Raw genomic sequence first — 17,782 nt, forward strand, 5'->3', positions numbered from 1 at the left:
ATCTGTCAGCAGCTTGTATTTAAGGTCCCATCCTGTATGTTTCCTTCATGCGTGGCTGACTTTGAAGTATTTTTTCTGTATGTTATTAAAAAGCAAATGTTGCTGCCATTTATTCTTCTTTTCAGAGTACATAAATCAGATACTATGTGAGTGAGAGAGGCTGTGTTTACAAGTATAAAGCTTTCATGCGGCATAAAAGAATGACAATGTCACTCCTCCTAGCTGAAAAGACTAGTAAAGGACAATAGTTTTCAAAGCCACTGCAGCTGTTTTCAAATAAAGAAACACATCAAGACATTTATAAGGCCAGGGAAGGACAGTCATATCATTCAAGTGAGAAATATAACTTCAAATGGTATCTTTGCACCGTATACAGTACACCCAACCAGAGCATAGCACTTGCAATGATCTTTTTAGTTAAAAGGATATAGCTAAATGTGGAGATATATATATATTTTAGATAAGTGAGGAAATTGGTAAACTGTATAGCAGGAGTAACATTAAGCTGCTGAGAGCAAATACATATTGCTCTAACTCCCAGGAATACCCCTGTCACAAAAGGTAAGCTGGTTACTCCAGCTGCCTGCCAAGTGCCCCATCCTGTTCAGCACTGGAGTCTGTGCAAGTGAAGCTAAATGCTCACAAAATGAAGAATGGCCTAATTCTTAGCTTGAAGCTAAATACTTCGTGCTATACATCAACATCATGCTGCCTTGCCTGAGAGAAGAAATTAGACCAAATGTAAACTAAAGTTCTAATTTAGGGCAGCAAAAAGCAAAATAAGCAGGAAATACCAACTCCTGACTACAGCAGTACAGCTGTGTTGTAGTTGTATTAATATAGGCAGGATTATCTAAGAATACAAGTGACAAAAAAAGAGAATATTCATCAGACCAAATGAGGTAGCTGGAAATGCCGAAATGCTCCAGGGCACATAGGTTTTTCTCACTTGGTTACCGAAGAATTCAAGCCATAGAGACAATGTGAGGAGGAGATCTCAAGCTCTCAACTTCATTCCCAACATTCTGCCTTTTCATTGTTACATAATGCAGACATAGCACTGATAGCTCTAATATGAAAACGTACTGCATACCTATCCCTTGGAGAAACATGTGGGGTCATTGCTCTCTCTGGTTCACACTGACTCTATGTGAACCAAGTATTTTACATAGGTTAATGGTCTATGACAAGTGAACTGTCTACCAAGCAGAGTGCCCACATTTTGCCTTATTAACATTTGAACTCAGTTTTGGGAAAGGGCTGTTTGTGTATAATATCAATTAGATATGAAATGCTATCAATTAGATATGAAAAATTCTTTTTAGAGATGAAATTTAAAACCTCTGTTTTGTTCCAGTTATCCCAGAGGAGGATGAGACAAAAGGCAGCAATCTCTGACACTAAAAAGTGAGGGGTTTGGTTTTTTGTTGTTTCTTCCAGAGACGCAAGAATGCCCAAGATGTATGACAGGTATTTTTGCTTGCCTTCCTAGTTCATGATGAGATTATTCCCTCCCTGTTAATCAGATCATCCCACTCAAACAGCAGCCTGAGGTGCTGTTGGGCCAGCCAATACTGGTTTAGTTTGTTTGCGATGACCTGTTTTCTTTTACCCAGTTTAGTTTAGTTTGAAGAGAAGACAGGTAGTAACAGTGCTTGCTGCCCTGTAAAAGAAATTGTTTAACATAACTGCTAATTGGAAAGAAGAAAAAGGTGACAAAAAAGGCTCTCAGCCCATGGAGACATCTTCCCAGAGATTTGTGTTTACTAATCAGGAGCTTAACACTAGAAGAATAACTTTCTAGAAAGTCCATTGTCAATAGAGAAATAATGAAGCAGGAAGGAGTAGGAATAGGAGTGGGAAAAGGTTGAACTTTTATGGAATTGTGAAGGAGTTAGAATCTGTTTATAAACACCTAACTATAAAAGTGGTAATGGGAAATGTACATTTTGCTTTGAGCTTCAGAGTCTCTGAGGGAATTTACGTAAAGGACAGCTTTGCTGCTTAAAACAGCTGCTGTATGCAGCTGCTAAGGGAGAGCAGACAAACCTGATTTATTTTGCATCTGCTCCCAGAGCAGTGTGGTAGGCTCACAGAAATATATTTAAGCTTCCCCCCTCAGCTATTGTCTGTGCCCTTACACCATCACATTGCATGGGTGAGACAGTCACGGACTTTGGATTATCTCCACACAGATCTCTGGTTTCTCCTTCAGCATCTGTTGGCTTTCCTGTTTTCTCAGTAGCAAATGTTGCAGTTATGGTGGGTGACTTGTTCTTGTAGGGTCAGACAAAGCTCCATCTCATTTTGACTTTTGATGAAATGAATCGTGTCATATGTTTCACATGTGCCTTTTCCAGGTATGTTATGACAATCTGTCTGACACATGGAGGAAAGGACAAGACAAAATAGTAACTGATGTTATCAGCAACAGCAGGAACAGATGAATTTTTTTTTTTTTTTTAGTTTTTCCAGCTACATATAATTTTTCTGAGATAGTAGACATCTATTGCTTGTATAATACACGAACCCTTTTTCTTTCTGGACTAAGTAAAGTCACAAAAACCCCCAAACAAACCAAAACCCAAAACACTACAATACATACTATGTCCTTTTTCTATCTACTTTTCATATCTGCTGCAACTAAGACTTTTGGTGGTTCTGTTTCTGGAAGATTAATCTGATTTGAACGAAGCAGTGTAAAGACTTCTCAGCAATTATTTAAGAATATATTGCTGAGTTCAGCCTTTATAGAAAAAAGAGTTCTGAAGTTGTGTTTTTTTATATGAAGTAAAAAAAAAAAAGTGTAACCTAAGCATAACAATTTCACTTAATAATAAAAGTGACCATAGATCAGCAAACAATCTGAATTCTTCTCAATTGTTCTTGAAATTTTGCCAATAATTTATCCAACAGTGAAACAAATGTCTTTACCAATGACTTGAACAAAAAGGCAACAAATTCAGTATAAATCTTGTTATTAATATAAGTTGAGCTTGATTGAGTTTTGGCAAAACATATTTTTTTTTTTCAGAAAGAAACATGAAGATGTGAATATGTGAATTGACCTTAACAAAGAAGCTGCCAAATGTCTATTCAAGTAGGTGTTTGCATGATTCCCAAGATACTCTGCACGTTGCACACAAAGTGCACATATTTTTCCATGTCGTCGTGCTTGCCTATCTGTGCATTTAAAAATATTATTACTGTATTAGCACTATACAAAGTGGTTACAACACTTTATGACAGTTCTTGGGTCTGAGTACATACATAGCCACATCCCTGCCCCGTAGAGGGGTGAAAGCTGCTGTGCCCTGGGCTGTCCCTGGCTGTGCAATAGGCGCTTCCTTCTTGATCCCTCTTCTCATTTTCCTGGTAATACATGTGTACACATGGTGGACATAGAAACATGTATCCATTCTGTCTGTAGTTAACCTTTGTATTATAGGTGGGTTTTCACTTTTAGAAAACCTTCCTTCATTTTATAGAAAATAATACTCTTTGGTCCAGTAATCCAAATTGGAGAGACTGAATTGTCTCATGAAGAAGAAACTGAGGGAGATGAAAGGCCGCAGTTTAAGCACTGCAATCATTATGTGTGTCACTAGAAGATCTGCTACTGTCTTCATTAGTACCTAGTAAAAGCCCTCTTCACTTGTTCTAAAGCTTTTGGTCTTGTTTAATATGTAATAAAACAGAATACTCTGTGCCCACAGAATCTCCACGTGGTGACTACCTAGGTCAGAAATGGAATATGATGTAAATGGAATAAATCTCCATTTCCAGACTTCAGGTTTAGATTTCTTTTCCTCCAGTGTCTTTAAAATAATGCCTGTGTCTTAACTAAATAATTTAAGTTTTTGAACAGAACTAATATCCAAAGAAGAAATGAAATATACAGACTAACAAATAATAAAAATCTATTTATTATGAGCACTCTATGATAACAAAACAGAATTTTAAAAATTTTCTGCAAAGCTGTGGTAACAATGATATCTGGTAAGAGCATTTTTCATATTTCATCAAGGGTCTTATTATTGCCACTCCTAATCTCAGATCACACACAGTATTTCATCAGAAAAGGGTATTATACAACATTTTTCTTGCCAGAAACAGGTGATTTATTTGTCTAATATCAGAAACGAAACCAAAGGAAAAGCCAGAGAAAAACTCAATTTTGACTCTATTACCTGGCTTCACCAATTAAGTGATACACTTGTGCATACATTAAAAAGTTTACTTGGATGTTAACAGAGATGTAAAGAATGTTGATTCAAGATTTTGCCTATTTACATGCAAGTGAAGCTGTATTTTGACCCAGAAAAATTATTATTTCTAACTGCTTGCAATACTCATATGACATTATTTTATGAGTTCTAAATGGTAGTGTATGTATATGTCCAAATGCAGAAAGGGAGGAACTTTGAAAACTACATGTGTTTCACATAAGATATGTACCCTTACATAATAGGTACAAATATAGAAACAAAAATATAAATAATGCAGAAAAGCAGAATTGGATTACTATAGTTTTCTACATATTCATAACTAGACACAAGAAGTACAAAACCAGTCTCAGCATAATTGCCTTTAATTTTATCAGGAAAAAAGAAACATTAACAATGTTCAAATAGGTACTGTGCTTGATTTTTTTCTTTTAAAAATCATATATATGAATTGTCTGCAGAAAAGGACATTTAACCAATTCCAAGAAGCAGCATACAGAAAAAAAGCTGTTTGGTTGTGGAATGAACACTGAGAAAGAGAACAAGCCACATGCCTCTCTTAGCCTGGGGTATAATAGATTATTATCAGAACAGAGGATGCTAAAGGCATTACTAAAACCACGTGTAAAACCCTTCCGATATGTGAAAGAACTGACTACAGTTCTGTTTCTTTTAAAGTAGGAAATATCATGTGGAGTGTGGGAAAGGAATAAGCCCATCTAAAAACTGGAAAATGTGGAAAAAGGAAAGAGAGAATAACTCAGATGAAGCATTTCTGAGCTTTTACATGTCAGAAGGATACACTTATACACTCCAAATAATTTGGATAATTTTCTAAATAAATAAAGAAGCACCATTATTTTCAGCTGGATTCTTCTAAAAAGAATTATTTATTGGGAAAAATAAAAAATGTCGCCTGGAATATTTATTTGAGAGCTTTTTGCTCTCAAATTTGAGTAACTTTTTGCAAAACTATGTGCAAGGGCAATAAAATTATTAAATTTCAATATAATCAACCCTACTTCAAGACCAAATAATTAAAATTTCAGGTGTTTTTGTGACAGACTTGATATAGCTCACTGCAAGTATGTCATATTCCATGTGAAAAGGGCACAGCATCACATCAATAGTAGTTTTACAATTTTAGGATTATTAAAAATTCCATTGATATTCTTCCTCAATGTCTTTATGATGGATAAAATCTTTCTTTAAGGGAAGCCACCATATTCCTTATACAAATACAATGAATCATAGAATGATTCCAACCAATTTTGGGGTTGGAAGGGACCTTAAAGACCATCTAGTTCCAACCCCCCTGCCATGGGCAGGGACACCTTCCACTAGACCGGGTTGCTCAAAGCCCCATCCAGCCTGGCCTTGAACACTGCCAGGGATGGGGCATCCACAGCTGCTCTGGGCTGTTCCAGTGTATTGCTGCCCTCACAGGAAAGAATGCTTTTTTTTCCTACTAATAATAAGAATCTACCTAACAGAAGTCAATAGATTTTTTATGAGTTATGAATGTCTGGCATAGTATTTTAACCGCTAGAATTTTTATCTTTTATGTGTTTATGAGCACATTGGAGATGTTGAGTAGCACATTCATTAATAGAATCATAGAATCCTTTAGGCTGGAAAAGACCTTTGAGATCATTGAGTCCAACTGTTAACCTGGCACTGCCAAGTCCACCACTAAACCATGTCCTAAGCACCTACAAGTCTTTTAAATACCTTCAGGGATGGTGACTCAACTGCTTCTCTAGGTAGCCTGTTACAGTGCTTGACAACCCTTTAGTGAAGACATTTTTCCTAATATCCAGTCTAAACCTCCCCTGGCATAACTTGAGGACATTTCCTCTTCTTCTATTGCTTGTTACTTGGGAGAAGAGACTGATACCCACCTTGATACAGTGCTCATTCAGGTAGCGGTAGAGAGCAATAAGGTCTCCCCTCAGTCTCCTTTCCTCCAGACTAAACAACTCCAGATCCTTCAGCTGCTCCTCATAACACTTGTTCTCTAGACCCTTCACCAGCTTTATTGCCTTTCTCTGGACATGCTGCAGCACCTCTACATCCTGCGTGATGGCATTTAAGATGATCTGTTCCATAACCTTCTCCAGTACTAGAGGTCAGACTGCCTGTCAGCCTGTAGTTCCCTAGACCCTCCTTCCATCCCTTCTTGTGGATGAATGTCACATTTGGTAACTTCCAGTCAACTGGGACCTCCACAGTTAGCCAGGACTGCTGATAAATGATTGAAAATGGCTTGGTGACCACTTCCACCACTACATCAATACGCTTGCGTGGATCCCGTTCAGCCCCATAGACCTGTGTGTGTCTAAGTGGTGTAGCAGGTTGCTGATCATTTACTCTTGGATTATGGGGACTTCATTCTGCTACTCGTCCCTGTTTTCCAGCTTAGGAGCCTGGGTACCTGGAGAACAACTGGTCTTACTATCAAAGTAAGATGCTCCTGTGCCTTTAAGACTTCCTTCTTGATGAATGTCCAGCCTTTCCAGAGTCTTCTTTGCCCTTCAGGACTGCCTCCCAAGGGACTCTGGTTAGACTTCTAAACAGGACAAAGTTTGCCCTTTAGAATTCCAAGGAAGCAGTTCTGCTAAGTCCTGCTCCTCGCTTCTCTGAGAATCGAAAACTCTGTCATTTTGTGATCGCTATGTCCAAGGCAGCCTCCAGCTGTCACATCACCCACAAGTCCTTCTTTGTTTGCAAAGAGCAGGTCCAGTTGGACGCCTTCCCCCGGGGTGGCTCCCTCTCCAGCTGTGTCAGAAAGTTATCTTCCACACACTCCAGGAACCTCCTAGACTTTTCCCTCTCTGATGTATTGTATTTCCAGCAGACATCTGGCAAGTTGAAGTCCCCAAAGAGACCAAGGGCTAGTGATTGTGAGACTTCTCCCAGTTGCTTATAGATTTTTGTCAGCCTCTTTATCCTGGTTGGGGGCTGGTCTATAACAGAGTCCCACCATCACATCTGCCTAGTTGGCCTTCTCAGTGCTAACTGTTGTAAGATCTAACACAACTGGTGCTTCTTTTCTTGTCCATGGAAAGCAGAGTTTTAAAAATCAAGACTTAAAGTGGGTTACAAAATTCAATGAAAGTTTGAGCTGATACAGAGGCTTCAATATATGCTCTGATAGGAAAAAAAAATTGAGCAAGCATACACAACTTTCACTAGCTCTAAAGGAGAAAAAAGGCTTTTGTCAGCTCTGCTTGAGCCACTGCTTAGAGAATGCAATCCCATTTCCTTTCTTTCTTTCTTTCTTTCTTTCTTTCTTTCTTTCTTTCTTTCTTTCTTTCTTTCTTCCTTCCTTCCTTCCTTCCTTTCTTCCTTTCTTTCTTTCTTTCTTTCTCTTTCCTTCTTTCTTTCCTTCTTTCTTTCTTGTGAAACATGACCTAGAATATGTTAATATTTGCTCAGTGTTTAATCTTTTTCTCACTTAAATTTTATATGATATGATTTTAAAACCACAATTTTAGCACAAGCAGAGGCAGTTCTGACAAGATAACCTTAGTCTGGTATCTATAGAGGCTTTGTTTATTAATGAAACTATTCTTTTTATTTCTGTACTTTTACTGAAGTGGAGAGCTAGTATAACATCTTTTCACAAGGGAACTCTGAACCCCTTTGCAGAAATAGACACCTCCAAAATGCCAAAAGAATTTTAATTCATCAGTGATTAATACAAAAGATAATGTGGAATATGTAACTTTTAGTACCGATGAAATTATATTACTCCTCTGTCCTCCATAGTAACATGTTAATTGCACAATTTTCTATGCTTTCTCCACAAACATAACTATCATGAGTAGTAATAATGGCAATGATGGTCTTTGATAAGTTAAACTAAGAAATAAGGAAGCATAGCTCATAAAAATAGAACTTTAACTTTTAAACAGGCGATTTTATTCTGCACACAGCAATTACTCCTGCTGTCAGCAGGATGAAAATATACTACCCCAGGAAGTCATAAAGACTCTGATGCCTTCTTACACAACACGTTGTGAGCTGCATCTGAATGAGACTGTCCTTTCCCGCAGCCTCCCCCTTCCCTTGTACTACACTATACCAGTGCTTACATCTGTAGCACACTAACTGAGGCTTTCGTACCATGTAGAGAAAGACTAAATTGCACATCAGCATTATTTATGATTATTTAAAGGTTGGAAGTATTTTCTACCTATTTTAATTAAGGGACTTTTTCATTATTTTACAGAATACATTGAGAAGTGATTTTGGCAGGACTGTTTTTCTCCAATGCCCAAATAGCCAATGGAGCAGATCAATGTTTTGCTATGTCTCTTGGGGAAAAAGCTGACAAAACTATGAAAAGGAAGCTCACTTGCCACCCACAACCATGACTACTCTTTCTATGAAGGTGAAGAATAGGAGAAAATACACCATCATTCAGAAGGGGAAGGACAGTCTTATGCAGCACCAAACCCAGTAATAATATGAATCATGCTGCTGAAAATCTTAATGCAATTGTTGAAATACTTGACAAGGGATACTCCAGAAGAAAATTTTACATGTGCAGCTAAGGTCTGCTAAGGCCTTGCAGTCTGGTCATAGAATTCATCCTGATAGTGGAGTGTGCTGGTTTTGGCTGGGACAGAGTTAATTGTCTTTACAGTAGCTGGTATAAGAATATATTTTGGATTTGTGATGAAAACAGTGTTGATAACACAGGGATGCTTTAGTTACTGCAGAGCGGTACTTACACAAAGCCAAGATATTTTCTGCCCCTCACCCCACCCCAGCAGCGAGCAGGCTGGGGGGGCACAAGGGGTTGGGAGGGGGCACAGACAGGACAGCTGACCCCAGCTGGCCAAAGGCACATTCCATACCATATGGCGTCATGCTCAGCATGTAAATCTGGGGGAAGAAGAAGGAAGGGGAGGACATTTGGAGTGATGCTGTTTATCTTCCCAAGTAACCATTACACATGATCTGGCTTTCCTGGAGATGGCTGAATGCCTGCCTGCTGGTGGGAAGCAGTGAATGAATTCCTTGTTTTTCTTTGCTTGCATGCACGGCTTTTGCTTTACCTATTAAACTGTCTTCATCTTAACCCATGAATTTTCTTACTTTTACTCTTCTGTTTCTCTCCCCCATCCCAGTGGGGGTGGGGGTGGGGGGGGTCGGGGAGCGAGCAAGTGGCAGTGAGGTGTGTAGTTGCTGTCTGGGGTTAAACCATGACTTGGGGCAAGAATAAAAATTAACTAATCACCTGATGTAACAGCTTAATGACAGTCATGGGATGTTGATACAACCTCCTAATGTTGAGGATTTGGCATAATCCATGGCTGCAACTCTCCAACAGTGCTACTTGCTGAGCTGTTTCTCAGGCTACCCACACTGCTCTTTTTGGTCTTACAAAAAGAGGGAGACATGTAAGCCTACTGGTAGACAATTTGGAATGGATTTCAGAAGTACCTTTATTAGATATGGATGTCATATCAGCTGACATGGATTTTTACTGGCAGAGATTTTAGGTTTTACTACTTTTGACTAGTCTGAAAAATTTGCATACATGTGGAACAGCAGTTGAAGACAAAAATATTGTTCCCATTCCTAGTCCAGTATCCATCCTGTATCACCTTTCTGAAAGTTCATACATATAAGGAATTTAAATTGACAGAAATAAAAACTTAAATTGAATTTAACAAAATCCATACAGACCTACAGAAAGTGATTCTGTGAACACAAAGTACAACACTTATTTCCTTCCTTTCCATGTTAGATGAATGCTACATATCAAATATTTTTAGGACTCCTTTCTGTTCTGACAAATTGAACAACAGACATTAGTTCTTTTTGAATCACCTATACAGAAAAATTTTCTTACAGGTTCCAAGAGATGAAGTCAGAGTATTCTGGTACCATCCTTCATCAAAAGGAATTATAGATTAAACAAATAGTAACTCAGTCTTTTTTTTTTTTTTTTTTTTTTTTTTCCCTTGGCCTTTTACTATAGAAATGTCTGTTTATTCAGTGAAAGCTTATCTTCCTGTTGATTTTTCACCATTTCTTGTAAGCATTGTTTATTTTATTAATTTTTTAATCAATTAAAGCACTAGTCAACCACAAGTTCACTAAAAGTAGCAAGAAAAAAAGAAGGAAAGAAACTTGTTTCACAGATAACCCTTTTAAAATCAGTAGTGCCATACAAGATAATTCAGGATATAGTACTATTTGGAGTTAAAACCTTGTTTAATCAACGTATCACGACTATATCTAAAGGTGGATACTGAAGATACCCTACATTCCACCAACAACAGAGCATCTTAATTCTCTCAGGCTGTTTTTCTTTTGAATTAATTTCAGGACATGTGCCTGTTGCTAGAATCTAAACAATCAGATTGGCCAAGTTTGCCTTGTACAAAGATGACTATGTGTGGGAGTTAGAGATGCAGGTTCTGCCTCATCAAAGACATTTCTACTTGATACACAAAAAACCCCAACCAACTAATATGAAAACTCATCTTCCTAGAGACCTGAGGACTCTTCCACTTCCTCTTACACAAACTATGTTCATTCACACAAGAGTACATTTGCTGTCTTTCTCTGCCTATATGCTCCAGTTTCTGGAACATTTTGAATATTTTTCTGTTTATACCTTTTATTGTTTGTTTTTTTTTTTTTTTAATTAACACTATGTGGTATACTCACAGTGTACCACACAATCAACATCCTTTTTCTGAGTACGTATAATTTTTACATTACTCATCTCAAATGATGATAATAGTGACCTGATCCTATCTTCAGCCAGTCTACTTGAATTACTTATTTCCTCCTCTTTTGCTATAGTCATCTACCTCCGTGAAGTAAAAAGTGTGACCTTGGCATACAGCTTTAGTCTTTCTCAATTCTGTCTTGGTTCTGCTTGAAAAACAACCCCAAAACTTTGTATATGTGATTCCTTCAGCCTTGTAATCGTTTGTAGTCAGTGTTCAGTTTGGTATGATACACATATTGCATAGCATATACTGTGTTCTAAGAAGTCACAGCAGTAGTGAAAAAAAACCCAACCGTTCACATACCTTCCAACTACAGCATGTAAACAATCTGGTACACAAAAATTTGACCTACAACCGTATTTTTACATTAGCAGATTGTCACAATTTACATTATCTCATTTTAAAATAATTTTCTTCTCTATTTGTCATGAAACATGTTCCAGCAATTGCTGATTTGAGATTCAACATAACAAGTTTCCCCTAATTGACGTAGTTTTCTCTTTGAAGCACATGAAGTAAAACCATCAAGAGGTAGCCATGAAATCACCAAATAACTGCAGGCTAGTGCCCTGGTGTATTGGGCACCATTGAACTTCAGATTTTTTTGTTGCACTACTTTAACACTGAAAATTGAAAAGTGTCATGAATAACATCAGTGCAAACTTGTAGCCTTTATTCAGACTAATACTTCTGTGGTTATTTTTTACTGTTTTTTTCAGATCACCTCACACGAAGTTTTTCCAGTGCCTGCCAAAACAGTAGTTTGTAATCTGAAATTGGTTTTGATGTAATCATATTGATTCTGGAATGTCTTTAATTTACTGCACTAAGATATCATGACCATCACTTGTTATCATCTTGTATTCAGGTTTTATCTTAGCTTCCCAAAATATTAAATTAACGTTTTGAAATTTAGTACCCACTGAAGGCAGTACAACCTGAATCATATATGGTTTAAAAACAACTGCTAAATTGTTAAATACAATTACAGATCATGCATCAAACTTGTAGCCTCTAAACAATAACAATAAATTTCTTTGCTGTGCAAAGAAAGTTACAAAACAGTGAACAAATCTTTTAAAAAGTTAAAGCTCATATTTGGATACTAGATGATCTCAGGTTTTTTTAAGGTTTACATATCCAAAAAATATAGCAAAAACCCTGCATTGTATTGCCAGGGAGTAAAGAAACTGGGTGCTGGGTATTATCATTGTATACTAACTTAAAACAAAGAGGCCTCATTAGCTATGACAACTTACATATACTACATCTAGCCCACGCTGATTTCAAAAGAAAGTATTTGTTTGCATTTTTACTCACAGGTCAAGGTTAGCATCAAGAAACTACTTTCTCAGTCAGAGAAGATATGTGAATATATGAAATATTACACAGTGAGATCAGGCTGTGATTGCTTACAATCTGGTGCAGCTGGGTGTAAAGAATGTAATGAGAGCTGTGTTTAAGGCAGTAAAGACATTGTGATAACTGTCTTTCCATTTCTTTGTCAGCAGCAATTCTGTAGATGGTTCTTTGGAAAAACATTTTGTATGTACTTAACTAGTCTAAGTTGTTATCATCTATTGCAGCAACATTCACCCTTGTGTAGGATTATCTGTAAAACAGTTGTATTTTAATTAGACTGTGGTAGCAAACAGATTTACTTTGTTTTGTTTCATGATTGTGATGCTCATGATTTTTTCAAAAAAAATCATCTACTCTAGAGACTTCTTTGGTTCTACCGATACCAGTGATGCCAGATGGTTAATGTATAACCTTAGTATATGCAAACCTTAGGTTCAATGTATAACCTCAGTATATGTACAACATTAGCATAATAAATTGCTATCGAGAAGTCCTTGTATTAGTGCAATTGTTAAGATAGTGATCAAGAAGACCTGGTATTGAATGGACAAGATTTATGATCTAACTTGAAAGGAACACCTAGGATGAAAAAAACCAAACAAACAACTGATTGAATCTCATGAAAACCTAGCAGGTTTACACAAGAGGACTAAGATGACTGGGTCATGAAGGAATTGGAAATGAATTTGGGTTGGTGATCACAAAAACAGCCCTTTGACTCGATTCAGAAGAAACTACATAGTGCAAAGAAAGGAGGGAGTAATGTACATGAATCCCGAGGAGATAATTGAATATGTATGGGATATCAGGGAAATGTAATGCATGTGTATGTTTATGGAGAATATAAGGGACATATATTCAGGGATAAGGTGAATACGTTAGAAGGAGGTATCCCCCATGCTCCTGGTGCTGTAATAAAGAATGTCTGTTTTCTAAAATTCAAAACAAGTCTTAGAAAGTTTCTTTGACCTATCTTTCAGTAACACTACCTCAAAAGATTCTCAGAGCCACATGGTTACAAATGGCAATACTGTTTTCTGTTTTGATTTTTTCTGAAAGTGATATGCAGAGAAAAGAAAGTTTGTATATGCATGGGTCACAGAACATCACAGAGAAATTAAGTTTTTGTTTTTATATCATCAGAGAGTAATACCAAAATTCATACATGCATGTAAGCTACATAAATGTACACACATGTACATATATATAGACACATTAAACTAATCTTGTACAGATATTTTTAATATGAGGGAATATTCAGATTTAGTGAAATATTTATTTTTTACACTCAGAAACACATATTTGTGCAAATGAGGAAAACATGACTGAAATACCTTGCTGGTATAAGCTTTACACTCATTTGATGTCTTACCATTTGCCAAACCTTTAAAGTAATAAAAAGTATATCAATATTTTTCTTCCATTATATTTGTTCTAATTTTCATGAAGATACAAGGAATCCCCATTTCTTAAGTTCTTTTGCAAAGTATAACATTATTTTCATTACAGAAAGTCATATTTTCTTCCTATAATTTTTCTACTTTCATGACTATTATCTAAAACAATGTAGTTTTCTAAAAATCGGGTGGCAGACAACTAGTAAAATAATACAAAAATTGCCATTTTATCAAAAAATTCCTCCATAGCTCAAGGAAATTATCACACCTATGAGAATCAGTATTCCTAAATGAACACATAGATAACAACCCTGAAAAGCTGCAAAAAGATATATTAACAGATAATTCTACTTGTACAGCTTTACAGCTCTGCAAATCATATCACTATGGAGTACTGAATAATTTCACAACAGTACTGAATTCCATTACAGAGCCTTCATTACTGGATTATTGGCCCATTAAAGCCATCAACACATCGTTCCTGAATAATCACCATAATGATGAGCTACTGCCCTGAAACATAATGATGTGTATATGCCCTGCAGCAATAATAAAATCTCAAATTAATGTATACTAATATAACAAAGTACTAAGTGGAGTTGACAACAATCAGTAAAAAGACTGGCATGCCTGTTTAATATTGCCTAAAGCAATGAAAACAGTAGGTGAAGAACTTGTTTTAAACACACTCTATCTAAGTGAAGATATCAAGAAGGGAAAACGGTTCTACCATCTCTAGTGTCCAGCCATGGAGGTACAACATGTTCTGCCTGTGTATTCCTATAATGAATTGGTTTATTCCATACTTTCTGGATTGTTCCCATTTAGCAATAGAAATAACTGAGAGACTCATTGAATTGTTTCACCAAAAATTCTGGAAAGAGAAGTTCTGATTTTCGCAAAAGAACAGATATTACAGAGCCACTAGTATTAAACATTTTTATACGTCTTCCAAAACACCTTCAACTTTAAGCTGCAGAGACTCCCTTGCAGGAATGAAAGAGTAGTTCATTTTCAGTGCTCATTCAGCTCTTGTCGTTTCTTCTTAAAGTGCTAACAGGGATGCCAATTAGTTGGAGTTAAGATAGATTTTGTGATGCATCTTGAGATCATTATTGTATTTCATACAGGTCACTGACCCACTGTTGGCTAGTAATACATTGCTGATCGAGAAACTTCAAATTGTTCCAATTCATCTAACATGTTCTCATTCTTTTTTGAAGTGAATTATTACATTTTCTTTCTTTTCAGGTAAAAATTGGATTCTACCCTGGAAGATACGCTTTAGCTGAAATGCAAGTTACTGAAGTCAGTTCAGGGGCAATTGGGTGAAATATAATGACCTATGGGAAGTGATCCGCGTATATAATCAGATTGCCCTTGAGCCCTTCTGTCAGTCTATGAAGTTTAGCTGAAGTATTCAAGCTTTTTGAATCTGCACCGTTGTACACTGTGATAAGCTGCTTCTTAAAGAGGAGCTCTTCCTGCAGTTCCGAAGCAGAGTGGATACCACAAAACAACTATTAATTGCTCCATTTGTATTGATAGAAGTGTAATTGCTGACTACAGTGCTTGCCACTATCATTCACTCATTATCCTTGAACATAATGCATTTTCACAGTTGTGTTTTTTTTTTCTTTTCAGTTCCTTTAAAATGAGGGAGAGGGGGTAGATGGGGAGGAGTATCACTTCTAGGTGATTTTTCTCAAAGAAATAGCCTGAGCCTGGCAGGCCAGGTAAGTTCAGCTGATGATATTTCAGACTTCCATGCATGTCTATGCTTTCCACTTTCTGGGCTGTAATATATTTTAGGACATGGTGGAAGAATAATTATTTCTTTCAGTTTGGAGGGCAATGCTACATTGACTATATGAAGGCTGAAGGGTCTTCAGGACTTTGGAACTCATAGACTTGGCCCCAACTAAGTCTCTTCACTTAGTGGAGAGTTTTCTATTTCTCCTTAATGAACTCTATGCAAAATAATGAAGGTGCTAAATAATGTATATTTTCTTTGAGAGAAATTTGCACCTGGTCACAGTCTACTTGCCTTTTGTTTTTGAAGAGGTAAAATGGCAAAAGGGTTTGCATAGGGCAGGAAAGGGTAAGATGCTGTAGCTGTGACCACAGTCAAAAACTGTAGGACTGAGTACAGTGAGTACAATGAATAAGGTTTCAAAACTCTTTATTAAGGGAAGTGCTTATAGTTTCCATGGTTAGAGATGGAACCTTGCAGTCAAGCAAGTCTGGTTCCTTCTTGCTGTAAAACCTCTGCCAAGGAACTTTTTGACAGTATATTTTATTTCAGCTGGTCAGAGGATGGGGTTGCTGACTACAGCATATCAGTTAGAGATGTAACAGATGGAGAGGGTACACTAAAACTTTAAATTTTTGCATATATAAAGCAGTAATACTCCATCTGGGACCTACTCTGCCTTTGTGCTTCATCAAACAGCTCGTCAGGCATCCCAGCTTTTCTGCTTCATAGAGACACTGTCCCAAACTTCTAAACACCTAGATAAAACTTTTCAAACAACTTTTCCTTGAATGCATTTAATCCCCATGGGGATATTTTAGTATTCTTACCCTCACATTTTCAAAGCATAATAAGGAAAATGTTGATGTTTCAACTCAAGCAGATTAAAGATGCATTCATATTAAGGAACTTGAATGTTTAATGAAAAATAAATCAAAAAATAAAAATTATCAATCAGAAAACAAGTTGTGAGGTGGTTGTGTTTTTTTACATTTAGGTGCACGTAATTCTAGGAAACTTAGTTATTAAAATAGTTAATCTTGACAGGGTTAACTGTCTGTAGGTCCCTTTTGGCTTGAAAATATAAGTGGTAGATAGTGAAAAATACAAACATTCCTTAAATGTTTCTAAACTTTGCTGTGGTTGCCGTTGCCAACTTTGCATTATTTTCTTTATTTCTCTTTCATATTTTGAATTAGTGTTACTGATTTGTTAGTCATAATTCTCAGGCCACTTAATAGGAATAATCAATATACTTTTTTCAAATTAAACTGTTTACTATTTCCACTGTGGTATATATGTCCAGTACCAGCAGACAGCTGTTACCCAGCAAAAAATACTGTATTAATTAAACCAGCTCTTAAATACAGCAGTCCAGTGGAGCCAAACTTTTACAGAAAGAATATGGAACAATAAGTATTTCCTTTCCATTAATTTGACTCATTGCATTGTTTACTTGTTGCAAAAATATGCTCTGAAATGTAAACAAAAAGTAACGCTTGTCCATGTATAGTAACTATAGCACAAGATATACTGGACATATTTGTGCAAAGAGCATGAGACTAAATCCAAGACATTTAATTAAAAAAAGATTATTCAGACTCTGCAACATAGAAAATTAAATTATATCTGTTGAATTCTGGGACAATATTAGGTCACTTAAATCCTAAGCTGCATTCCAAATAACGCAGTTTTCTGCCTCATCAGTCACAGTAAGGAAGGACTGTTGCAGACTAGACAGCAGCACTTCCAAAGCTCGTCTCAGCAAATTACTTAATCTAACAAAGACTATTGCTTTCAGCATATGCAGTAGCCGGGGGTGCTGGGGCGGGGCATGGGAACGGAAGAAATGCAGATACCCTTTTTATGGAGGGGTACCTGTGGGAGAGCACTGTCCCCAGCCCTCTTAAGGAAAGCTTTGGCTTAAGCTCAGATGCACATCGTCTGACTTCCACCCCGTCGAGCCTGCAATATCTAAGGCAAAAAAGAGGGAATCGTGCACACATTGACAGCACTGCAACTTGTCCAGAAAGGATTTTAGCTTTGTGTGTTAGAATTTGGCTGGCACACAACTAGCTCTCTCCCTTTGCACAAATGGAGGCATCCAGTGGAATAATTGCATCTGAGGGATATGTCAGGGAAAATGGAGAGAGAGAACTCTCTTCCATTATATGGGTATGGTGCCTCCAGCTGTTGACACCTTGGAAACTTTATCTGGCATCCTCTCAGTATGGTTCTGCTCCAAGTGAGAAATACAGCGAGATGCAGAGAAAAGAAGTTTAACAA

Source organism: Falco rusticolus, chromosome 1 (genome assembly GCF_015220075.1).
Source record: "Falco rusticolus isolate bFalRus1 chromosome 1, bFalRus1.pri, whole genome shotgun sequence".
Classification (NCBI taxonomy): domain Eukaryota; kingdom Metazoa; phylum Chordata; class Aves; order Falconiformes; family Falconidae; genus Falco; species Falco rusticolus.